Source organism: Larus michahellis, chromosome 5 (genome assembly GCF_964199755.1).
Source record: "Larus michahellis chromosome 5, bLarMic1.1, whole genome shotgun sequence".
Lineage (NCBI taxonomy): Eukaryota > Metazoa > Chordata > Aves > Charadriiformes > Laridae > Larus > Larus michahellis.
In genome coordinates, this window is record NC_133900.1 from 15460408 (window position 1) to 15487221 (window position 26814).

The window sequence follows — 26814 nt, forward strand, 5'->3', positions numbered from 1 at the left end:
TATATGGAAGAGTATCTATTAAAGCTTCAGCTTAGATTATTTTGTTTAGTTTTCAAGTGTTTCGTTTTCTTTAGACAAGTGTGGTATCTTGTTGTGCTCCTCTTGCTATCAATTTGCAGGGTATGCATTAGAGGATATATGTATGCAGCTGTAAAAAGAAATACATATTAAATGAGAACGGAGTTCACATAATCATTTTATCAAGCTACCGATGATAAGGTATCCTATCATCACGCTACTTCAATCTGGCAGGCATTTGTGAATTTTCAGTTTTTTAGATGTTGCTCATCTTCAACCAGCTGCCACAAATGGAGCCAAAATCTATTTCAAAGGAGGGTGTGAACTACTGTGTGAACTACTCCACCAAAAGCACTGGAAAGCTCTAAGGGCTTGGTTTTCTATCGCATCAAACCTCTTGTTTTTAACCATGCAAAGTTAAAAAAAAAGAATTCCACCATGGTTTGAGAGAAAGTTGTCTTCAATATAATGTGATATAAATAATTACCCCAGTGGAGGGCAATGCAAATGTGAACTCAACTCTTTTCTGCCAATTCGTCCCTTTGGAAAATGAGAGAATTGGGAACAGCTGGCCATTGGCAGGGCCACTCTTCTTGTAGGCATTGCTATCCTAGAGGACAGTTTTTTCTCTGAATGGTGAGGCAAGGGAACATGGGATTAAATTTAGCATAAAACCAAATTCCCATGAGTTTTTGGCAGAATTTTAAAGGAGAAGATTTTTACTGTTTTTGTAAGTAGGGGATGGTTATGGTTCTAACAATGAAACTGGTTGTGGGGAAATAAAAAGTACCATGAAACTGCATTTAAAGCCATAAGAATGAGGTTGGGTTTGGGGTTTTTTTTGTGAAATTTTCTTGACAGCTAATTTTGTTTTCTGGTGGACATCAACACAATACTTTAAAATAGCTCTGTTCTGGCATTGTACAAACATTCCTTGAAATTTAGCCTATGTAGGGAATGTGAAAAAAGCAATGGTGAAGCCTTGTTAGCAAGTAGGGAATCATGTATTGCTTCCATTTTAGCTTGTCTGATGACTTTATTGTTTTAGACAGTAAACTAAGTGCTGGCTTGGCCTTTCACCTTCTGTCCCAAACAAGTATTGCTGAAAGATGCTGAAGTATTTTTGCCTTCTGAGATAAAATAGAGCAGTGTGATTTTTTGGCAGAGGTTAAGTGTGCAACATCCAGTACCAGCGTATTTGGCCTGAAAGATGGCATACAGTACTAGTAGACCTAATAAAAACTGTGGCTTCTGCCCTGCGTAGAGGTCAGTAAAAAGATCCCTAAAGTCTACAGAGTTTGTACTAATGGAACTGGACCAATAATTTAATCACTGATCTTGATAATTTAAAGCCTTCCATGCCATGTAGTCATTCATGTTGGTGCAAAGTGAGCAGAAAACTGCTGCAGCCTCCACAGTCTTTAATTCAGGATCTGCATATGTCTATGTCTGTCTTGCCTGGCAAATCTCATCCAGATTGGGCCTGGGCACACAACAGCATTGTTGTCAGAGTGGCCAGAGCATGTGATACGGTGGTTATACAAGCTTTATGAGAGGCTACCTGACGCAGAGGCTATTACAATAAAGTCACTCCATTATCATTTTTTGAACAATAGAGTGGGCTTATGCTGTTCAGCATTTTGTGTCATAATAGTTCCAAGGTCATATTAGTAATAAAATCACATTTGCTGTCCTTTGGAACTCTGGTTTTATGTAAACTTTGCACAGTAGTAGGTGATGAAACTCAGAGAAACTGCTATTGAAAAAGAGAACAATAATAGTGCAATAGTGCTTTGTCTGGGGTTTCTAAGACTGACTTTTTCCTGACAGTGGGGCAAAAAGTGAAATTACTGTTCAGATTGGCATTGATGATAAATATTTGCATGATATATCCAACGCACAGAAAAACATTTGAGTTGGGTCCGTTTGTTACAATCATTCCCTACTTGTAAAACAAACACAACAAACATTGCCAAAGTGTAAGGGAAAGAAATCTATCTGCCTTTCAGCAGGAGGTGCAATCTACTCAGCACAAGACTTCATTTTGGTTTGGGATTTTTTATTATTTACACTACCACCCATCTCTCATTTGGTACACAGTATGATACTATCTCTGCAGTCGTTTTCTCCAGCAGTTCTGTATTGGTTTTCCTCATTGTCTTTTGATGAAAAGTCTGTGATCATTTCAGATAACTGAGGAAGTGTTTTTCTGTGACATTGCTTTCTTGAGTCTTTTGTAGTATGGTATTTATCTCAATTTCACTTTCACCTCCGTTACATTAGTTATACAGCTCTTTCTCTGGCGGGTGTTGATCCTGCAAGTTGTTTTATGTTGGCAGTGGCCTGCACAAGCCCCATTGGAGCCACTGGGCATGATTGATTGCCCACGCAGAGCAACCTGTGAAGTCAAGACTTGGACTTGTTCAGTAAAGCATGGCTATCAGTCCCCTCACAGGACCTAGTTCACCATCTTCTTGCTTCTTTTGCAGTCATTCTGTAGCTGCACTGTAATATGTATATTGGGTATAAATCACGATTCAATTAGCAGGGTAACTTTTTGCACATATTTGTCATTAGTGTAAGTAACAAAGTGTGAGGCACTGAGAGCCAAACTGTAGTTCACAGTCACTGATTCTGTTTGTTAAGAGCCTGACATAGTTCACAGACTTCAATTTTGTGCAGTAATCTACAGTGACGCTGTTATGCAGGAGGCTGTAGCAGTCAAGTTCAGTCCTGCTTAGGATGTGTTTTTGCTGATTTTCATTTGGTGCTTTAGGTTTTGTCTCAGTGCCAAAGCATCCTTTGGTTTCAGGCAGGGTTGTTGGTTCCACAATGAGGAGGACAGCGGCTTTAAGGGGAAGGAGTGATCAGCCACTGATACAGGAACAGTTTATGCTCTCATTAGGATTTAATTTTTGATTCCCTAGTTCCTTGCAGTTAAAAAGCAGATATAAATCGAATATTTTTTGCTGTATTGTGGTTAGTATGGAGAAGCAATGCAATTATGCTATGCAGTCATTTGTACTAACTGTCCTGAGAACACGCAGCCCTGGAGTGTTACCCTAGCTGTGCCTTCAAAGATGTTTCGGTGCTTGGGAATACAGAATACTTTAGATCCTTTTCAGTCCCCCTTTGATACTGAGCCTAAATTGAACTACTCTGGCTGACACAGCCCTGCTTCCTAACAAGGTTAGCGTGGCAGACCCAACTGCGTTTGGTGTATGTTAACTCCTGTCCCTTGGTAAACTGTTATACAGAACGCTGATTAAAGGTAACACAAAAGAGCTTTGTGAAAACAAACCATTTTTATCCCTCGAAATGTACTCTGAGCAAAGGCCGATAACAATAAAGATTTGCATTTTCTCTTGCTTAAACCTTTGCCTTTCCTTGAAAGTTTAGTAAACTCCTATCAACCTGCGATTTCCCCCTGTGCACTGGGAGACTCAGATAGCTTGCTAGAGCTTCTCCATCAGAGTGGCTCTACTCCAGCTGCTGACAGGCCATTAAATCCTACTTCTTTTTCTCATCCTCAAGTTCTTTAATGGTTTAATGTTCTCTTTGATCCCGGGCCTTGGCCTGGAAATTATAAACCTTGCTCGCCAGACTGAATCTGGGTAGCAGAGCAGGGATATTCTCCAATAGCTCCATGTGCTGTTCCCTTGGGAAGTCTTAAGCCTGTCACAGTTTAATTTACTGTTTGTTCCCTCCCTTATCTTCTTATCCTCACCTTTTTCACTAAGTGAGAGGCTCTTGATTTGACTTGAGAGTCAAACAGAATAGTAACACACCAGGAAGCTTAGATATACTTAATATTTATAAGGTGGAATATAGGAGGTCATACGTAGAAGTTGGGGAGATTGCAGAAAAGGAGATTTTAAAGAAAGAGGCATGTTGATTTGGAAAATGTTGGGAAATACCAGTAAGTAAGTGAGCAACAGGAAAAAACTGCCCCAGTAGGTGTTTCATTTTAATTTTTCTCCTGCTACTACAGTCTGTTAAAGCCCAGGCTTCAGATGCTACTTTCCATATACCAGAATAAGTTGAATTATGCAGCCAAATACTTTGTCAGGTTGGTGTCTCATCTTCTAATGGCTCAAGTCTGCATTGCTTTTTTGAGAATGCTTTTATAGCTTGTCTGAAGCTTTCTGATACATTTATTATGAAGCACAGATATATGTAGGCTAAAATTTTCAAGCCTGAGTGAATGCAGTTAGAAACCCTAAATCCATATCTAGGCACTTAAAGAAATGTGATTTTCAGAGCCAGGGAGTATTGAAACACATTTGAAATATCTTTGAGCTCAGTAGTTTTGAACATCAGATGACATTTTTTCTGCTTAAGTGTAATTTCAAGCTCTGAAAATTTTTACTGTATGATGAAAGAGAGTTTTAGACTATATATCCATTTTAAAACATTTCAGAGGGGGATAAAATTCTGATTATCTTATCTTTTTTTCCATACTGACATATGGTAAATTTCTGAACAGGCATCCTCCAGTAACATCTTGCATCTTAACATAAGAGTAATCTAAAATTGAGCCTTTTTCCTTCCTGTGGTCTGCAGTGTGACCGGCTGTACAACAAAGCATTGCCCAAGAAAAAGTCTACTTCAACATGATACTTCTGATAACTGCTCCTGGTATGTTCGGTGCTATACGTATTTAAGGTTTCATTACTGAAATAAGTAAGCAGGCGCTCTCACAGCAATTCCTTCCAAATTTAACAGGACGTCAATTTTACAGACTTTGTCCTCAGTTCTGAACACATCTAAGAGCTTGGGATTGCTTTCATTTGAAAAATAACTGCAGACTAAACCTGAGTAGTAGTCAGCTCTTTAAGGGAGCAGAGAGACAGAACTGCCTTACGCTACTGAATTACATCTAGCTCAGTTTTGCAAGTTCCCTGTTCACAAGCTGGATTTTCATTGGTGGCACTCTGGTATCGATTCCTATGCTGGCAGGATCTTTTCTGCTATGTGTTATGCTACGGAACATTAAAAATTGAACAAGAAGGAAGATTATGAAGAAATTCCTGTAGTGAGAAGCATAATATTGTTCATGAGAGATACTCGAGAGACTCATCTCTTAATTTAAAAGTCAGTTTTCCTTCATTACAATGGTTTGTTCAATATGAGCCTGATTCTGCAAACATTTATGCATGAACAGCTTTACATAAATGGGTAGTTCCATCAAGCTAGGTTTTTGTGTATTACTTCTGTTTAATTGTTTGGATGAGGCTAAATCTCTCTCTTTTGTGCCTTGGAGTTTTCCTTCCAATTTTTACCTAGCTTATAATGTAAGTATTTGTTTAGCTCCCCTCTGCTCCCAACTTTGTCTCTCTGTATAACTTTGTTTTGACCTCAAACTCTTGAAGCTAAATCGATCTTGCTTTGCACAGATCATTGTCAGGCTTTGTCCTGGTATGCTGTAGATGACTGCAGTAATTAAAATATAGGAAACCCTAAAATCCAACCCTGTAACACATGATATCGAGTAGGCTAAAGTAGCTATCTATCTAATTTGTATTAACTTCAGTTGTTTGTGTATGGTGGCGTAGGAGTTGCTTACGCAGCTCAAATCCCAGACGGTGTCCTGCTATAACGCACAAGTAGTCTCAATAGGATTAATTGAAGTTTGAAATAGTGGGATTTATCTAACTGCGAGCGAAATAAAAAACTGGATTATATGAAGATTATTATCAAGTGAGTAAGATGCATTAGATATTACTTGTCTTAATTCCTCTGTTGCCTTACACACTAAACCAATTTTCAGACAATGTCCCAGAGATGCAGCACTTACTAGCTGAGCTTCGTGCAGGCTGAGGGTCAGCTCTGCCATCAGGGCCTCTTGAGGTGGCTTTCGTGAGGAAACTGGATTGACTACGCAGAGCCCAGCACAGCTTTGATGCAAAGTCATTTATTTACAAGGAGCAAAGCACAAGAGGTCACCGCCTTGCCTCAATGGGGCCTGTTCCTGGGCTCTGCCCTGTGCCTGCGGTGCTGGGAGGAGGGGGCTGTGGCTCCCTCTGGGCCAAAGGCCAGCTTTATGGAGGTCAGGCGAAGAGAGTTGGGGTTGTTCAGCCTGGAGAAGAGAAGGCTCTGGGAAGACCTTACAGTCTCTTCCCTAAAGAGGGCCTACAGGAAAGACGGGGAGGGACTCTTTATCAGGGAGTGTAGTGACAGGACAAGGGGTAACGGTTTTAAACTGAAGGAGGGTAGACTTAGATTAGATATCAGGAAGAAATTTTTCACTGTGAGGGTGGTGAGACACTGGCACAGGCTGCCCAGAGAAGCTGTGGAGGCCCCATCCCTGGAGGTGTTCAAGAGATGGGCCTGGTCTAGTGGGAGGTGTCCCTGCCCAGGGCAGAGGGTTGGAACTAGGTGACCTTTAAGGTCCCTTCCAACTTAAATCGTTCTATGATTCAATGCTTATTAGCACTTCCTGGAGCGCTCCCACCCCCCTCGCTGACAGGACGGGGCTTCCCTCATCCCCCGCCCCCCAAACTTTTGAAGCTCAGAGGGAGCCGGTCCGGAGCCTCCTGGGGACCACCTATTTCAGCTCCAAGAAGGGGAAGTGACTAACGTTTCCCCCCGGTCATGCTGCGCTCCCCTGAGGAACCGTGCCCAGTGAGGGGCTTGTCACCCCGGGAGGGACCCCCCGTCTCGTCCCGCCGTCCCCTCGGGCCGGGCGGGCTCCCGCCACGGCCTCCCAGCTCCCGGCAGAGGCGGCCGCGGAGGCCGGGCTCCCTCTGGGCGGCAGGAGGTGAATGGCAAGCGGCGGCTTCTCCCTCCCACACCCCAGTGTCGGTCTCGCCTCCTCCAGCAGCAGCAGCAGCGGGTCACCTCTGCGCGGCTCAGCCCCGCCGCGCTGCCTGCCCGCCGCAGGGCTACCAGAGAGACGGAGGCAGCCGCCGGCTCTCCCTTCCTCGCCGCGGGCTGACCGGCGCTACCTGCGGGGCCACCGCCGAGCCGCCGCCGGGCTCCGGTGACATTGGGAGGAGACTCGTCCGAGGGCGGCGCCGGGGGAGCGGGAGCGCCTGTGCCCGCGGCTAGCGCCAGCCAGCCGCAACTCGCCCTCCCGGTGGCGGCGGGCGGGCGCGCGGGCTCGGCTCTGGCTGCCCGGCGCGGCTGCCGGGGCGCTCAGCCCTGCATTTCCTCTCGCCGTCGCGCTGCTGGAGGCTCCGGACTATAAATAGCAAGCTCGCCAGCCACCGAACGACACACGCACGCACCGGGGGAAAGTGTCGCGCCGGTCGCCCCGCCGGGCGGGCGGTCGCCCCGCCGCCAGCCAGGTAAGCGCCGCTCGGGGCCGGCGGGCGGGCCGCGGGGGCTCATTCCGCTGGCGGGGGTTTTGTTTCCTTATTTCCCCGGCGGCTCCGGCGCGTCAGGAGAGATTAAAAGCCGGGACTCTGTTCCGCCAAAGTCCCTCCCTTTTATTCCCTTATCAAGTTTCTTAAGGTTATACAGCCCGCGAGGGGTGCGCAGCCCCGGCAGAAGGCTAAGTCGCTCTCGTCGGGGTCCGCCGCAGCCCGGCGATCCGGCCCGGGGTGCGCTGAGGGCGGCTGCCGCTCTCCCGCCTCCGGGGCGGGCTCCGCGCCCCCTCGGGGCCGGGGCTGAGGGAAGGGAGGCGGCCCGGCCGCCCTGGGGAACCCCCGCCCAGCCCAGCCTGCAGCTGCCGCCGCTCTCCGGGCATCAGCGAGGGGCGCGGAGGGTCCCGGGCTGCCGGGAAAACTTCCAGCTGGGACCTGCTGGGGATTTCTCCCGCTTTCCCCCGGCGGCGGCGTTGCCTGACGGGGAGCTCAGTGCCCGCGGTGCCGGGCCGCCCCCCCGCCCAGCGGCAGCAGGGGCTCCTCTGAGGGGGCGTTTGTGGGGGGGGCTGCAGGACCTTATTTGCAAGGTTTTTCTGTCATGTTTGAAAGTCGGGGGTACTTGGCTGATGAGGCGGGCGGCAGGCTCCGTAGGTGCCGCCAAGGGGTTAATTCGGTAGCGTAATTGAGCTATAGGGTACCCATCCCCATCTTGCAAACAACCGCGGCTGCTGAAATGTGATGGAAACCACAAGAAAGGTATTATATATAATTACAAGTTGTGTAGAGTTGTAACTTGAAATTGTATCAGCCAGAGAAGGGGGGATGGGGGATGATATTTAATTTCTGAACTGTGTTCAAGTGGAGCTCTGTTTTCTGTTTCCCAAAATGACATTCAGATTTTGAAGCATGGATGGCAGAGCTTGTGCTATCTGCTTGCCTGGTCCCCAAATCGAACCCGGTGCCTTATCTGGAATAAAAATAATAGGATGAAGTCTTTGTGGAGCTATATCTTCATCTGATGCGTAATTATGGTTCCATTTCTCTTCCTTGCCAGAAGAAATTTACTTGTTTATTTACCCATTAATGATGTGTTAAAATAGATATCCTAAAATCAGTCCATATATATGCCGTTTAAATCTGGCTTTGAGTCTCAAAAACGAGACTAATTTTCAGTCTTCACTGGTTTACAGACACTCTCTATCTCTATTTAAAGGATGTCTACATCGCAAGAATGATGGGGGAAAATGTCTGTTTCTCGGTCTGTATCAAAGCAAGAGTTTATGTAAATAATTGGTTACTAACAAATCTTCTTATATTTGGATAAGTATTTATAAGTGTGAAGCCTTTAAAAAGGCAGTGTTTCAGCCATTTGATTATTTTTTTTAAGTGTTATTTTTACTTTACTTGATTAAATTTGAATTAGCTTTAAAGCCCTGCGGTATCTTAGGTTTTTTTGTCCTGTGAACCTGTATATCGGATAGGGTTTGTGCATGCAAGTCCTCATTACTGTAACTATCCATGCAGGACTGAATGCTGTTTACTTCACATATTCTGATAATTCCACTAAAATTAAGATACAAGCCACAAGACTAATATGGGCAGAAATTAGCCCCGTGAGATTTTTACAGCCCTGATCACATTAGTGGGAGCATGTGGCGGTGTTACTACTTCAGAGCCCTATTTTTGCTTTTTTTCCTTTGCTTTCTGACAGTTTCTACAGTGCTCAAGATTAAATCTTTCTTTAAAATGAAGCTTTTCTTTTACTGGCTCTTTTGGACTACTTAAAGCTTCAAGTTCCAGTTCTCCATGGGTTCCTCAAACCTTGCAAGTGCTCCTGATCTCTCTTTTGCTCTGGTTTCTCTGGAGAGACTTATCTGTGAGGCTGCCTTAGTTCTTTTTGATCAAAGAGTTCTGTCTTCCTCAGGCTAAGGTATATCAGTTTGAGCAGGTGTATCCAGGTGCCTCCTACAGATCCTCCCTTATGACTGTCTCCTTATCTTCTGATCCGACCTGAAGATTTCACAACATCAAGTGAAGGTTTTGTGAATCAAAATGCATGGTTAATACTGTGCTTGTATCTGGAAGCACCTGGTCTACTGTACTACAAGGAGATAAAAAAACCCCACAAATCCACCAAAATCAAACCACCAAAAAAACCCAGGAGTAGATCACCTGCCTGGAGCATTGAAGTCAGTCTGTGGAGGACAGTGCTGCTGGTTGGCAGTAAAGAGCGGAGGCTGCAAGATAGTTTGCAGGTGAAGTAATTGTTTGAATAGGCCTAGGCCTGAATTCACTATGAATTTTGAGGAACAGTAGTGGGATTGATATGCCTGCTGAATTATTTAGCTTGTTATGGATGTGTATTTTTAGCATATGACTCCTGCAGAGAAATACAAAAACAATACTTTTTGGATTTATGTAACTGATTTACAGGAGAAAGTAAGAAAGTTTGCTAAGTGAGACAAACTGAAAGGCGGACGATTACTTCCAACATTAATGTTTCTTCAAAATTTATGATAACTTGAACTAGCATTCTTAACACTTGGGCAGTTAGCAATGTTTCTCTCCCTAATTTATATTTTCATAACCTTTCTTGTATGCCAAATGCTCTGACTGATAGAAATTTTTAGGAAGGGCTAGTTGTGTTTGGCTTATAAAATTTTTTGCGTTACATTAATATTTTGTTGTTACCATTGATGAATGGCGAATGTTATTTATCACACTTTTGAGGAAGGATTCCTTCTTCCAAAGTAATCTGGACCGATATAAATCAAATTCTATGAAATACTTTTCCTTGTTTTTTTAAAATAACTTGGAAATCTAACTTCATGTGTCAAAACATGGTGTGGACGGAAGGCTGAAATGTTATTTGGGGAGAGTTGGCAGTCCTGGCCTCACCAAGCCTTTGGTCTTTTCCTACTACTTACCCAGGGTTTAGGAGTCCTCCCCACGCTTCCTAATTTCACCTGTAAATCTGGCAGTCTGTCTACAATTTTGTCCCAGATTCTCCATCTCATTCTTTAGGAGCAGTCACAGTTGATTTTGCTCTTGCAGCCCTTAAGAATTTTTTCTTAAAAAATCCAGGTAAAATCCAGGTAAGGATCTGGTCAGTTAACTTATCAGGCTCTCCTGTCTGTGGATAGTTGATCTCTTACAGAAAACCTGAGACAAACCTTGAAAGGCCAGCTGGATTGTGCAAGGTTTGAGGGCGGTGGTGCTGGACTCTAGCTTGTAGATGCCTTCACAGTGATAGAGGATTTTAATTAAAAAGACTTGCTTGTCTTAATACAAAATCGACGCTGGCAATGCTAAAAAGGAGTTAAGGTTTGTGAATTTTAGTTTCCTGCTCTTTGGAAGACTATGTTAACTGCTTGCCAGCTGAGTATTAAGAAGTGAAAAAACTATAAATTAATGATGGAGGATTCTTCAGTATATTTTCCCCATAACCTGCAAAGGTAGATTCAGTTAATTTGTTCAGGTCAATAGCAGAGCGTTTCAGGGAAGAGGTGTTTTTCCCATTTCTTCTGTCATCATAAGTTATCTAAAGATGGGCAGAATCTCAAACAGCAAATCAGATTTATACAATGCATTTTACTATGAAAATTGCTGTTAGGAGACAGGATATATTGTCTGTCTTCCAAGTCTTGTATACCTTTTTGGCAAGGTATAATGAGACAACATACTGAAAAGTGAAGTGGGCATCTTATGCTGTACACGATACGTTTATTAATTTGCCTTTTAAGAGGGAGTGAATAGAACAAATTGTATTTGCTTACTCTGTAGGTTTTTCAAGTTTACAATGATAAAGCTTGCTTACACATTTCAGCAATGGGTTTTAAATTGTTTGATGTCAATGTCTTTAGTGGCACTATTTAAAAATGTAGAATTATTTCTGCGTCTAAGGTGTTTGAGATCAAAGTTTTATAGAACTTACTACCCTTCCGAATCCAGAAGAGACTGGGCATGACAGTTTTTCCATGTACAGTAGTTTCAACTCTGTAGTTGCACGGGAGGTTTCAACACTGATTTCCATAGGTTAGGATGCTAATAGGCTTTTTGCCTCACCCTGACAAACTAAGCCTCTTCCTGTTTGTCAGTGAATTTGCCCCACAGGTTCCTTTAGATTGTTCTTAATGTTGAAGAAGGCTCTATCTAATGAAAATATGGAAGACAACACAAGCTAATGGTGCTTACTTGACATAGTACGGTGTCAAAGTTGTTAAATGTGATGCTGTTTATCAAGTTCATTTCTTGTTAGGCTGAGTTTGTGCTCTGCTACTATGTGCCATGACATTAAAAATCAAATCCATCTGTATTTTTTTGGTGGATTTTTTTTGTTTTGGTGTATGTCCTGTTTCTATGAAATTTCACACTATGCTTGTGACCTCAGAGAAAATTTATCGTCAGTACAGTAATAAAGTCTGTCTGGGCTAAGACTGTCTGGGGAGCATTTTCTCTTAAACTTACCATTTATACATAACTAAAACACTTCCACGTTTATCAATTTCTTTCATTCTCTTAGCTGTACACTTGTCAATAGGAGTTTCTTGCTTGCTGCAAGAATGCTAATTTGGCAAATAGTGCCAAATACGAGGCACTAAAAAGACTCCCTTTTTATTGTAATTGTAAGAGGTGGATGTCTAATGGACAATTAAGAGGGAGAAAATCTTGTGGGAAATAAGCTCTTATTGTATTTTGACAGTTTCTCATGTACCATCAGGTTTTTGTATTGTTTGTTTATTTATAAACTATGATATTAGCACATTATAGCAATGCTAGTAAGATGCACCGAACCTAGGGTGCATATTTCTGTTATGAAAATGTCTCAAAAACATGAAAATGGGTATAAAAGTCTAGGAGCTAAGTGCGACTTGGTATCTTGTGTATTTACTGCTGTGCAAATGGAGCATTAAGCAGAATGCATCAACACTTTGGTATTGTACAGTGTTTCTATTACAGCAGTAACATCACTGCTCTGCCTGGATTTTGTTTGCTTTGTGTATGTGTAAATGGCTAAAGAAAACGGGTATCAGTAGATCTGAGTTTCATAGGATGAAATTATTTTCTCTGCTATAGTGACATAATTTTGGAATATATCGCTTGAATGGGTTATTCCAGTTTGTACTGTAAATGAGAACAGAATTTGGTACAAAGAGTAGGAGATACTGTATTTGACGTTCAGAGTAACGTCATTCTACTATTTTTAGAGTTTTAAAAATATACTTTTGGTTGATGAGAAGATCTTTAATTTTTCAAATTAATAATCTAAAAGTTGGAGTGTGTATGAAAAGTGCCTTTTTGCTTTAGCCAAGTAAGTGTGTGGGTTGAGTATTTCTTCCCCCCCCTGCCCCCCGCCAAAAGGCAGCTATATCTGGAATTCCTGTGTTACTGTTTGTCATGACACACAATTTGTGTGGCTTTTGTGGAACGGCCAAGTGGAGTAGCTGCTCTGTATTAGCTGGAAAAGATAAAGATGGCAATGTTGCTTCTGTGGGGGAAGTTGATCGTAAAGCAAACTTTCCTGTGGTCCTGCACAGGAGCAGTGTGATCAGGCTGATCAGCCAGTGATCTAGTCACTAAACCTTGAAATAAAGATAGAGGATGTAACTGATGAAGAAACACCTGGTTTAAAAAAAAAACATACATTGAAATAAGCATTCTCAGTTTAGTTGTGCTGTTGAGAAATACTGTTTAATTTGATCTGTAGTTTCTATACAAGCACAGATGCTTAACTTGCATTAATTAAGCTTTCCCTCGGTGAATCTGCATGAAGCATTTTTCCAAATGAATCATATTGGATAATTGTTTAACCATCTAGTTAAAAATATAAGTATATTATTGTTAATTGTTGTATCTCTAGGTTTTCTTTTTGACTTTCCTACTGTTGGTGTCAGATAGCTTTAAGTTTTGGTATTCTGTTTCATCTGGCTAGTGTAGCCTTTTCCTTCGAGGAATTGGTAGCTTCTAGGTAATTTAAACAAAAGCGGTGGCTGCTGTTTTTATGGAAGTTTTTTTGGTTTTGGATACCTCAGCTGCTGACAGTTGGAAGCCTGGAATGTATGAATATAGCCTACACTAGATGGCAGTGTAAAATATGAAGAAGCTCTAAGACATTTGGAATTCTTAACAAACCCAGTAGAAGCTGCCACATTTATGTCTCAGTTCATAGATAAGCGTATTTTTACTGCATGTACTCCTGTTAAATATGAGGTCACTTATTTCTCATGGTCTAAGTCTCTCTTGAATTTACCTTGTTTTGAGTAAGAGAATATGTTTGGGCAGTTACTGTAAGATAGCTGGCATACTGTAAATTCAGTCTACAGTTTAGTCTTGGTTAGCTGGCTTGTGTTTGTAGTTAGTTATGGATTAGGAAAACCACGTGGTTTTTTTTTTTTTTTAAATGTTATTTGAGATGTATATTTTAAAACTGTAGGACAAAAGCCATCAACTAATAAAACAACAATGGGTGAGAGTTCATTTTAATATTTTATAGCTGTATTGTGACTATTTATAATTCACCTAGGATGATCTGGTATGTATATGTTGGGTTTTTTAAAATAAAATAAATTTGATTGTACATAATCTCCAAGGCAAATTACTGATCTCATATTGCATGTATTGTTACCATTTATTTTCTTTCCCTTACAGAAAGTGTCTATGTGTGTGAAGTGGTATATATAAAACCAGTTGCTGTGATGTCAGTCTTTTTGAAAATGGTACAATGTATGAGTCTCAAAAAGCCCAAACGCATCTTAATGTTAATCAAGCATTGCAAGGGGGCTTCAGTGAGAATGGGCGTTAGGACAGCTGTTTGTGAGCAAAGTACATCCTTTGTTAGTAAACCTTGGAGTGCTTTCAAAGTTTTCCTTTAGCAATGTCTGACTATACAAAAATTCTGATCAAGGTGAAGAAAATAACATTTACAACAAACCTTTAAATCAGTTTCTGTACCATCAAATGTGATAGCCTAGAGATAGATTTCCCTACTAAAGCATAAAAAGCAAGGGGGATGAGAGGACCGAACCTATAAAGGTTGTGTGCATAGTTGTTGAACTGCTTTGTTATATATTTGCAAGTGAAATTAGAAAGCAGTTTGATGTAACACTGTGAAAGCTTTACGTTTTTATAAATTGGATTTTCTTTCTCTGACAAAAATGAAAAGCCTGGTCACAATAGCTTCTTTGGAACTGCATATGAAAAAAGCAAAGCTATCCACATGCTGGGATTATTAACTGTACTCAGGCTGTCAAAATATATATGTAAATATATGTAGAACTTTGCAATAAAATTGATCAGTAATCAATCTAGTGGTAAGTTAGGAAGACTGTACGTGCTTAAGGTATAAGTCAGGACATGCTAAATATGTTTGAGGAAAGAATATTGTACAAAATCCCAACTTCTGATAATGACTCCTTTTAAGTAGAAGATAAAGTACTGTAAAACAGTAGGAGTGTTCTGTGCTTCCTGTTCCTTGCTTTGCTGCTACTACTATAATCCTTTTGTCAGAAGAAAATGTTAGGTACCATTGATAGCTGTAATATCAGTATTTTGAAGATAATGTGAAAGATTTACCAGCAGAAGATGTAGCTGTTCCAGCAAACCTATGCTTGGAGACATACTGCATGTGTGTATACGGGTCTTTGAGGGACACAGTAAGAAGTGTCCTTCTACATTTATCTAGTCTTTTGAAAATTCAGCTTTAATTTTTATCATTCATAGATTGCAGCAAAGGAAATGTTGTGTAAATGCTCCTTGGCAGTTCAGAATCTTAGTTGTTGCGTGAACTCCAAGTGTAAATTGAGATACCACATCTCAGTTTGGATCTTTTTGGCTCGGCATTCACAGATGGTTGGTTGGTTTGTTTGTTTTGATTAACATTCTTAATTGAATGACAAACTGTGGTAACCTTGCACAAAAGAAAAAGCATGTTAAACTTCAGTTTATTCCCCCCCCAAAAAAAAAGGTTGTGGATGCCCATATTAATGTGAATAGGAGTTGTCCTACAATTTGCAGCTGAAGACTGCTCTAAAGGTGTTGGGAACCTGACAGAGCAGATCCCTGGCAAAAGCATACTGTGAGAAGTCACCGACTGACTCACAGGGCGAAAGGAGTACAGACACTGAAGCAAGATTAAATGGCAGTTTATTTTAGACCCCTATAAAAAATACTCCAGAAATTAACTGTGTGATCTGGTGTCCAATGCTCTCACCTCCAACTGTGATCATGGGAAACTGAAATCCCTTTGTCCATTTTAGGGTTGTGTTTCTTAAAAGAGCTGAGGAGGCTTGATCTGTGCAGGAGTGATGGTAGCAGTCCCCGCCCCCTTCCCCAACCTGGAGGTCCATCATGCAGTTTCCTGATATTTTTGTTCTGGGTTAGCACTTGGCTATCGCTTGAGGACCATGTGCTTTTTCTCTTGTTCTCTGAAACTTTACTCCTGAGAATGGATCTCATGGCTGTCTAAGTGTTTAGGATGCTACTGAGTGTATCATGCCTGTGGCATGCTGTGTGACCAAAGATGCATTAGACTACTGAAGTAACCTTCCAAGTTTACGGTTCTTCATAGTATGGTGTTACAAGGAAGGTAAAAACTTTTTTGCACGTGTAGGAGAAAATTCCTCTGGGTTTTTTTTTTTTTAGGTGATTTAGTTGCCAGTTGCAGATAAAGCTTTCTTTTCTGTTACCTGTGGTCATGGGTGCGAGTTGGAGGAATTGCTGATACTGATCTTGGAAACAAGGTGATGAGTCCCAGATTTAAGCCTCTGGAGCTCCTGGGAGCAAATCACTTCTTACCTGAGCCATGGGGACAAAGGGAAGCTAACCCGTCTGGAGTTGTCCACTTATTTTTCTAGTACAGCCAAACATTGCACTCTTCTTCCAGGGGGTAGCATTTGTTGGCTATCATGTTTAAATAAATCTGATGTTCCACTAGGAAATATGCTACAATTGTTTCCATATTACTATGAGAAGATACATGTATAATAATTATTTAAAATACCTAATTCAGCACTTGCTCAACTTGTTGAACAGCTTGCTAATGAGGTGTCCTAGAGTTATCTGTGAATATTTATTAAGATTTATATCAACCAGAGAATGCAGGAAAACTGTATTCTTTTTCAAAAGAAAAGTTACAGTTACTCATTTTCAGTGTGCTGAAATTACCTTAACAATCAATTTTGGTGTATTACAATAGAATGGCATGCTTGGGCATTTTGCCTGAAGCAGTGATCAAATTTTTTTTTTCCTCCTCTGTCTGATCTAGTTCATCAAAACAACATAGTACAGGTAAAGTGGAATTTTACCTGAGGTTTGTGGCTACATCTTTTTGTTAAATACAAAAATATGACTAGCTTTGTCCTCATGAACTGTTCGGTTGGGGGAAAAAAAAATAAACCAAAACACCCCAAAACTTACGTACCTTTTGCCTATTTAAAATAAAATACTGATGTAGCCCACATTTGTGGGAATTTATGTTCTTGATAGATACTTTCTAAGTTCTGAAAAACATCATCTTTGAGAATCTGTTTTTGTGTTCTGAAAGAGCAATGTCTCCCACTATAGTTTGAAGGTGAAGGAAGAAATATTTTTAAGAAAATTGAATTACAAAGTGCAAGAATACTGAAAACATAGCAGAAGATATATTTTAGAGCAATTTTAAAAGACAATACCAGCCTGTCAGTTATGGCCCTAGTTTTTCATTTCTGTATTTGGAGCAGTGTTGTGCCTTTACATCCAGATGATTTGTTAGTTCTGCTGTAGTAAATAATTCAAAAGAGCCTTTGTATAGTCAGCAATGTCACATATCTCTCACCTTCCTAAGTAATGGGAGCAGATTCTGACCCCGTTTGCAGTGCTCTGAGTTTACTGAAGCTCAAGGAACCACTTTGTAAGATCTTGGCTTTTGGGGTTTGTTTTCTAAAAAATTTTCTTAATTTAGATTTTAAATTTACAAATTAAATATAAACATTAAATTTAAAAAAATACTAGTCATCTAGCCCTTTTTGTGTTGATTCTGGAAATGCACAGAAGGGACAGGATAGTCAGAGATCTTGGAAGAAACTATAGGTCCCATCTTGAAAATGCTCATTGGGCTGAGGCTCGGACTCGCATTTCGGTGAGGCCCTACCTGGAGTACTGCATCCATCTCTGGAGTCCTCAGCACAGGAAAGATATGGACCTGTTGGAGCAGGTGCAGAAGAGGTCCACAAAAATTATCAAAGGGCTGGAACACCTCTCCTCTAAAGAAAGACTGAGAGAGTTGGGGTTGTTCAGCCTGGAGAAGGCTCCAGGGAGACGTTACTGTGGCCCTTCAATACTTATAAGAAGGGGGCTTATAACAAAGGTGGAGAAAGACTTTTTAACAGGGCCTGTAGTGATAGGACAAGGGGTAATCATTTTAAATGGAAAGGTGGTGGATTTAGATTGGACATAAGGAAGAAATTATTTACCATGGGCATGGTGAGACACTGGGCAACACAGGTTGCCCAGAGAAGTTGTGTGGATGCCCCATCATTGGAAGTGTTCAAGGTCAGGTTGGACAGGACTTTAAGCAACCTGTTGTAGTGAAAGGTGTCCCTGCCCATGGCAGGCAGTTTGGAACTAGATGATCTGTAAAGGTCACTTCCAATCCAAACCATTTGGTAATTCAGTGATCAGGATTTGTTTTGCAAACTGTCCCATAGTGTTAGTCTTGATGGGTATTTGGGAGATAGATAGAAAGTTTTTAGTTTGTTCTAATTTGTTCATAATAACAAGTTTAGTTTCTTTCAATTCTTAATGAAGATGTAATTGAAATTTTGTATGTAGAACTACTGTTGGTCAAGCAGACCTGAACTAAAATAAATCCTGTTCTCACACACTGTTAAGCAGACAGTTTTTTGTGGTGTGTGTGTTTGTTTGTTTGGTTGTTGGGTTTTTTTTTTTTTTGATGAAAAGTGCACATAGTTATTTTTTGGAACTTAAGAAGTGTTTGGCATGCCTGTGTTCATTAGTGAAGAAAAATTGTAAATGTAAAGTTTTTGACATACTACAGTTAACCTACCCTCTTATTACCATCAGTGATACTGGTTTTTGCTCTTTCTTCATACATGGTGATATTTCAACTAGTTCTGTTTCTGTCCAAGTAGTGTCGTTCCCATTCTAGCCCTGTGAAGGATATTTGTAGCTTTCAGACCTAGTTCTTATCATACCCAGACTACTAACAGAATCAGACAGTGTAAGCCAGGACGTAGAGTTGAGGTGGGAGTTGCATGTAACTTGCCGTGCTCTTCTCGGTAGAATTTTCTCTATCTGACAGACGATGAACCAAGTGAGTAAACAAAATTCAGACCTTGTAATATCGGTGAGTAGCAGGTGTCTGTATTGGTCGTGGACTGCAGTGGCTCAGGTAACTGAAAATAAGTAATTTATACTATATTTAAAATAAACTCTGCCTTAGTCCATCACCTTAAAAGTCATCATATGTCAAGAGGCGGACACAAAGTGTAAGTAAGTTCATAAGATTGAGCAGAGAAAGACAGACAGATAATTCTTTTTGTTTGCTATGCTGCACAAAAAAAAAAAAGAAATGCCTTAAAAGAATTACCAGGCAAGGAGGAGATAATTAAACCATCAAACACAGGGAATTTCATGGCCATTGTGGGTAAACAACGCTGGCTGCTCCAGGCAAGGGACCAAATTAATTAAAAAAAAAAGAAAAAAAAAAAAAAGAAAAAAAATCTAATTAAGTTAACCCATTTATCAAAGAAATATGTTGGAAAACCATTAGTCTTTCTACAGACACTAACACTTTGCCTATAAGTGCAACATTTCAGAAAGGGAACATTCTAAAGTTTCTTTGGCGTTACTTTAAGAATGTACAAAGAGCATGGTGTGCAAAAGCTGTTGGTTTTTTATCCTAACTACCTGGTAATTCATTCCTTTTTTATCATCATAAAATATTTAATTTTCCTTTTCCCAATAAGGAGAAACCTGACATCTGTAGCAGGAATTGCATTTTCTTCTGTTTATTGGAAGATAAATACCTTACGACATTTTTGTTAGTATTTACTGTGTACTCCACAGGTATAAAACTACCTCTCTGTTGGTCTTGATGATAAATAGCTAATTAAAGTTTGCTTTTTCTAACTTCTACCAATGAGTCTGATAAGGCTTTTTCTTTGAAAAAAAAATATTTTATCTCATTTATGGATAATGGTAATTTGAATGAGATATTGACTGCTAGAAAATATGCTTAGGTATTTAAAAGTTAAGGAAAAAAACCACAACCCAACCTCTAGAATTTATTTCTTTATCTAATTACAGCATCCAGTGGAGATTTTTTATCATTTTTTAATTGGGCTAGGAAAGAATGAATAGTAAGCAAGTCACCATACAGTCTGGAAAATTATTAAAAAAAAAAAAAAAAGTGTTGGTCCATAGTAAAGATACAAATAACTTTACAACTGGCAGAGTAAAAGCAGACAAACATTTGAGAATCACAGAGTTAACTTATATTAGCATACCAGAGAACAAATCCTAAATCACATGGAAAATGCATTGTTGTTCAAGAAGCATTTCGTGAGCTGCAGTGCCATGTTGGAGTAGGGGATGAATTTAGACAACTGTGAAGCCAACAGTTTTGAAGCTTGAAGCTGCCCTGGTTTGTATTCTATGCGATTTGGAATGAATGGCTCTTCAATATCAGGCAATGTGAGAGGGAAAGGACCAATTATTTTTGAAGGGAGGAAAATATGGAGGGTTTTTTAATCTGAGATACAAAAATCTGAGAATATTTTTTGCCATATTTCCCCTTGGTTACTGTGTTGAGAGAGACATCTGCTCCCAAAGCTGAAAGTGTTACAAAATTAGTGTGAATCCAGTTGTTTTTTTTTTCCTAGTAACTCCTGTGGCATTCGGTCTCCTCAAAACTCCACCGGGAATAGGAGTTTTAATCATCAGACAAGTTAACCTGGGCAGCATTACTATGATTTTTATTCCGCAATGTATCCAGGGATTTGGTTAGGGGATTCAGAACGGCCTGATAAATTTCTGTCGTCCCTTACTAGTCTGCATCCTTACTAGTCTGCATGTTATGACCAGATAAAATAATACCATATGTGGCTGGGATAATAGGATAAAGCCAGACATCCTCCTCCTGTAATTTACTATACAGAATAATTAAGGCTGAGGAATAAGAAGTGAATGGATGAGAGCATCAGATGGGAAATTTGCTGCTCGCTTTTTTTTTTTTTTTTAAGGGCAGGAAAGAAGATCAGGGAGAAGAGGCAGGTGAGGCCTTCAAGCTCTGTATGAAGTATAGTCTCAGTAGGTGTGATTTCAGGTCCAGCACTTTCAACATTTTCAAAATATTCATAGAAACTAATAGATAAATTATTAAAAAAAAATAATAAAGTTGTTCTGGATAGTCATCACTCGTCTCTGAGTGAGCTTGAGCAGGACATCGTCTGTGCAATCAAGCAAACGCTAGTTTATGCAGTTTATGGTGGTGTGGATGCCATCTTGGCCTGCAAGCCTTGTCTTGTCTGTTATTGCACCATCGTGGCTACAGCATTACTGTCTGAAAATACTCATTAGCATGTGGGAAGTGTATGGAAATGGCTGGATTGCCTGGGGAAACACTCAGTTGCTCAAGTAAGGATGAGTGTTTGTGCGGGCTTGAGGCTGGACTATTAACTAGGGCTGCCAAATCTAAAACTTTAAAATCACCATTAGCCTAAAAATTCAGAGTGAATCAATGTAATACTTTAAGCTTTCAGTTTGAAGTAACGTTTTTACTTGTACTTGGTTTCCTAAATTGTTACAGAACATGCGATGTGGTATTTGCAAATAGCAGCATTACTTCATAAATTAATTGCATTCTTACTGGTCTGTGTAGATGCATTAGTCACTGACTGTTTTACTGTAGTTGGGGAGAAAAAGCTAGAACTGAGTGCTCATGTATAAATGAACATATATAAATCTGAGTGCCCGAAGGCCAGCAAGGGAGAAAACATAGGCATGCCTGTGAGACCAACAGGGAGAAATGGGCATTCTCATAAGAAGCTTCTGCTGCTGTGCTTATCCTATATTAACAGTATGTAACAATTTTCCTGGTGTGTCTGGTTGTACCACTACCTTGTGCCTCTCTCACATCATTTTGTAAATGTTTTGAGTCCAAGCGTGTGCATGTGTATCTCTTCTAGCTCACTGGGGCGGTTACTTTTGATAATAGCAACTAGATTCAACTTCAAATTCATGTTATTAGAGGGCATAGTTATCTAACACTTTTTTTGCAAGTAATTTTCCGATCTTACTTTTAGTTGTGGATTTAATACTTAAAACGTGAGAATTCTTAAGAGTAATATTAAGGAACATTAATATTTAATTCAGTGTCATAAGAAATAGCTTGAAGTCATTTTTGCAGATGAGGTAGGTTAGATATCTCTCATAGTTCCTTTGGAGTTTTGGTGCTTATTAATCACCCTTTGCTTAAAGGTTAAGGTATAAAATCTTCCTTTGTATGTGTCTGCCAGAAGTTAGATTACATTGGAACTAAACAAACACTGAGTTGGAAGGAATTTAGATTAAGATCTATATTTGTAGATTTAAAAATTACCTTTATCCTGAAAAATAAAGCTGAAAGTTCTCTTCTGTGTCAGCACTACAATAAACTCAGGGTTGGCACAGTTCATACTTCTGTGCTGGTCTGTCCCTGGCACTCTATACTTTACAGCTTTATTCTTCATTCACAGAAGTGCATAAGTAGAAGTAGCACATAGTGGGCAAGTTGTCTCCTTAGATGTATGTTCATAAGAATTTCACTCTGCAGGGCAGTTTGCTGGTCATAGTTGATGACTTAACTGGAACAGAAGGTGCGGATCAGACCAAGAGATTGACCTCGGTTAAGGTCTTCAGTTTTAAATCTGGATCCTTATTAAAACCAGAACACATAGGTGGTTTTATAAATGTCTTTCTGTGAGTTGTGATTTGAATGTCTTTTTTGAAGAAATTTTTGCAAGATTTCTTCTGATTTCTCCCGTGCCTCCACCCCTGAAGGTGCTGGAGCACTTTTGTTTGTGCTCTCAGCTGCTTGACAGCCCAGTTTCCTATTTTTTGGCTTAGTTGTTACACAGTATCATTAAGAATTATTTAATGACCTGTTTAGAACTATGTATTGCCATATAATGAAATGATGGCGTTCAACATTTCTTCCTTTTGTTCTTTGTGTCTTTTAAACTGGTATTTTCCTATCTTAAGCTAAAATGTAATGTTATTCTTCACACTGAATGGAGGAGGTTTAATTCTTTTCAACAGAAAAGTATAGAGTTTTTGGCTGGAAAATGTCTCCCCCCCCGCCTTTTTTTTTTTTTTTTTTAGTGGAGTACATAAAACTGTTCCAGAGCATTTTAGGTACAGCCTCGTAGAGAATTTCTGCCTCTAAATGGAAAAAAATTACCATGTTTATCTGGGAAAGATTTGGGAATAGAGTGTTTTTTCTAGAGAAAGCTTATGTTGGAAATGGTGGAAATCTAGCTTTGTGGGAAGAAAGACTAAGTAGTTCCTTTAATGAGAGCCAGGGACAATTGAAGGAGGAGGTAGATAAGAAGGATCAGGATGAGAATATTTTAATAAGGATGAAAAGGATGGGCACTGATAGCCTGGAAAGCTGGAGGTGAAGTTGACAGCCCTTCTGTTCATTCTGCTGTCTTAATTGTTTTCTTCCTCAGTTTTTGAGGCTGTTTTCCTGACAAATTCTATTAATTCGGTGATGAGGAAAAGAAGATGAAAGTTTGAAGTGTAGTTGAGCATGCTGTTTTAGACTAAGGAAATCAAATGAAAAGTAACAAAGTTTAGATAAACTGTCTCATTATATGTCTTGTCTCCTGGTTTTGATGGTGATAGAGCAGCTGCAAATAAGTTGATTGCACAAACCTTTGGGCAGTTTGAAAAACTCTTAGACCAGAAAAATGAGAAATGACAGAAATGCTGGGAGAACAAGGGGAAAAATGACATTTCTGTATTTCTCCTAGTTTCTGCCTTTGTTTTTCTTTATAAAACTTAAGTGTAGCTTACTTCAGGGCATGACAGATAACTGTTCTCTGTTTTTTTTTTTTCTCTTCCTTTTAAAAAGAAAAGCCCAAACAAAAACCTCTCTCAATTGCATGTCAAAAGCAGTCCTTTGTTTTCAAATTATATTCCTATGCCTGTGTAGAAATGACATTCAAATATAAAATAAAACATTTTAAAATTTTAATATAGTTTATCAATAAAATGCAATTTATTTTGGATAGTCTACAAGAAATTGCATCATGACTATCAAAATAACTTGTGCAAACTGTAATCAAAATGCTAATTAAAAAAAATATTACAATCCAGTTACCCTTTTCCATTTGCAGAGAGTGGGGAGTAATTGTAATTTTTTGATCCAATGCAGGAATAAATAATTTTAATTATGCAATCTTAATCTCTAAAATTAAGACTGATTTCTTATCCTACTGGGAGAGTTTGACTGGTTACAAGGCACTTGGGTAGCAGTAATGTTTAGTGGTATATAATTTGTTAGATGGAGAGAAAGCTTTATTCTATGAACAGATGAAAATTTGATCATCAGAATATCAGAAGACTTAGAAAAGCATTGTAGACAGGCATGAAATAAAAGATAATCTACTGGTAGTCACTAGCTTACACTTGTTTTTTTGTTGCTAAAGTCAGTATCTTCTTAAATGAAGGTTGGTTGCTGTGTTTTCCCCTACTCTAAGTGGACTGTACGGGATCTACCTAGTCTGGGTCCAGTAACCCAGTGCCATGAGAAGGTGATAACAAGATCTTATTTGTAATAGTTTCTCTTGTTTTGTCACTTGTAAGAAGTGACACAGAAGAGCATGCAAAGCCTTTACAGGTAGTATTGAGTTCCACCATATGATATAAGAGAGTGATAGGAGTATTGTGTAATCACTTGATACAGGACAGCAGTGTATTTATTGTCCTGGATGACTTGTCACCCAACAAATTTTCCTGAATGCTGTAACTGGAATACATAATTTAGTTTAAAAAAAAAAAAAAGGTTAAGTTTATATCAGGTGCAGTGCTGATTTGGAATCTGTATGTATCTGCCGGCGGCTGCTGGTGAACTGGTAGTCTTCACTCCTTGAAGCATAATTTAGCAGACCCAACAAGGGAAGGGGGCAGAACTGGTATCATGGGATTGAGTCCCCTGATGACATAAAAAAAGGCAAATTATACTTTCCTGGGCCAATGATCTATGGATCAAAAATTAACTGTTGTATTTTTTTTAACCACTTTTTACAGTGTTTTTCTTCCTTTAGTTTTAATATGCAAATTACCAGTCAAATCTGTTGTTTTATCAGCATCCGTGGAAATGAAATAAAATGGGAGAGAATGCAGCTGTCAGTGGGAGCTATGCTCATTTAATGACTGTAAAATTTGACCTCAGGCTAGGCCTCCTTTTATTTCCTTTCCTATGGATAAAGGATTTGATGGAAGCATTTTGGTATGATAGCATTTCAAAAATTTGACATATATTTAAATAGATATGGACTGCGTGCTTGAATCTGTACTTAGCCTTTCACTTAACCTGAAGACTTATAAATGCAAACAAAATAAATGAACAAAGCACTCAGTAAAATCATCTTGAGTGATGGCTGCCATGTAAGAAAACCAGCAAACTGACTGCCAGACAGCATCAGACCTAGAGGAGACAACCTCAGCTCTGGCCAGGAATGGCAAAGACTTGTAGTAAAAACACGGTAACTGCAAAGTAGGTATTAGGAGGTAAGCTATCCTTGCTGAATTTTTTTTATTTTAAATGCTCTGTTTCAGAGTAAATAGACAGCATAAATGCTGCTGGTATATCTTAAGATGTATGAAATGTCCTAGAACTGTGTCCGCCACCTCTGATGTATGGCAGCTGGTGACACAGCTGTCTACTGTGACAAGTCAGTCTAGCACTGCTGTCGGCAGCAGAGGGTTACTGAGAAACCTGAGATACGTTTTGTCTTCAGGGCTCTTTTTCTGTTAGCTAAATAGATGTCCCAGCACTGATCATCATCTCCAGAGTGCAAGATCTGAAGTACAGTACTGGATTTTGGGACAGTGGAAGATTAAACTGTTACGTTTCTCTCTTCAGGGTCAATTGGGATTGCTCTAATTTATGTCCTTTTGAGCTGATGCCTCAGTCTCTGTGCTGTTCAGATTAGTCCAAGCATAAGGTGCTTTGGGTAAATTGCTCCTCTCATGCTGAGATTGGCTTCCAGCACCTCTCTCCCTAGCGTGAAGAGGGATGTAGGACCATTTTGTTGCGGAGGAGATGAGGGTTTAGTTTACTGCCAGCCACATTATGGCTTCTTTTAAGGATTAGCCCAGAAAAGAGAAGTGAAATATTTAATTTAGATACTGCTCCCCTCCTTTCCCCTTCTCTTCGAAATGGTTCCAAATACCGTGCAACCAGATACTTGGGCTATATACTAGTAGGTGACAGTTTTTCTGTTGCTGGATTTTTATTTGTTTATTTATCTTTATTAGGTTGGGATGAAATGCAGCAGCCATTTAACAGAACTACATAGCCACCATTAAGGACAAAGGGAAGAACAGTATTTGAAACTGCATGGGAAATTCTAGATACGTATCTTGGAGTTATGTAGATTTTGCCCAGGATGCCATAATTAATGCCATTAATGAAAGGCAAGTCTTAGTTACTTAGACTCTTAACACCAGCTGTCGTGCATTTGTTCATCCCAGTGTCAGACCATGCTGTGCCACTATGAAACTATCAGCTTTTCACCTTTTCTTTTGAGCTGTAGGTGCCCAGAAGCCCTTTCTATCTTGTCACAGGGATGAGTCCATTAAAGCTCTTAGACTGCTTGAATTGTGTGCCTGTATTTTTGATCTCCTTACTGCTGAGAATACATAATACACAATTCAATATGCTCCCCAGATTTTAAGAACACTCTTTTAAGAGGAATACTTAACTCACAATTTTAGTTTTAATTGTTTTTTCAAATGTAAGTGAAACTGTAGCTCACCTCTGTAAGTGAAACTGTAGCATGAATATTCTACTGAGAATGTGAATTTAACTAGGAAATGTTCTCAAAATTAACCTTCCACTTTTTCTTTAGATGGAACCTTTTAATAAAATTTGACCGATTCTTCATGGTGTTTTTTTGTGTTCTGTATCAATAATACTTAGATATAAGTTTTTTTTTCTGAAGAAAATTTCAGCAAGTTGATCAGTTGTTGCTTTTTCCTTCATTATCCATTCAGTTTAGCTTGATTTGTGTTGGTAGCAGCAGTGGAATGTAAGGAGCAGAAAAATAAATTGCTGATTGTGCATGTCTCCTGACCAGAAGTGTTTGTTAGTTAGCTATTCCATTCTTTTTATCCTTCCAGTCAGGGCAGTCTGTACGGAAATGAATTTCTTCATCAAAGTGGGAGAACATACTACTTATAGTGCCATTTTCATCCTGGAAATGGAAAATTACTTTTACTTTTC

At 39.7% G+C, this 26814-nt stretch overlaps 1 protein-coding gene across 4 annotated transcripts in view; it reads left to right on the plus strand.

The window, feature by feature from the left end:
* The first annotated feature begins 7182 nt into the window (after positions 1-7182).
* INPP4B (inositol polyphosphate-4-phosphatase type II B) overlaps positions 7183-26814 on the plus strand; it is a 364993-nt gene continuing 345361 nt past the window's right edge. For all 4 annotated transcript variants that reach the window (XM_074588896.1, XM_074588899.1, XM_074588900.1 and 1 more), the window contains exon 1: positions 7183-7307. The gene's annotated coding sequence lies outside the window, so the exon portion shown is untranslated. The remainder of the gene's footprint in view (positions 7308-26814) is intronic.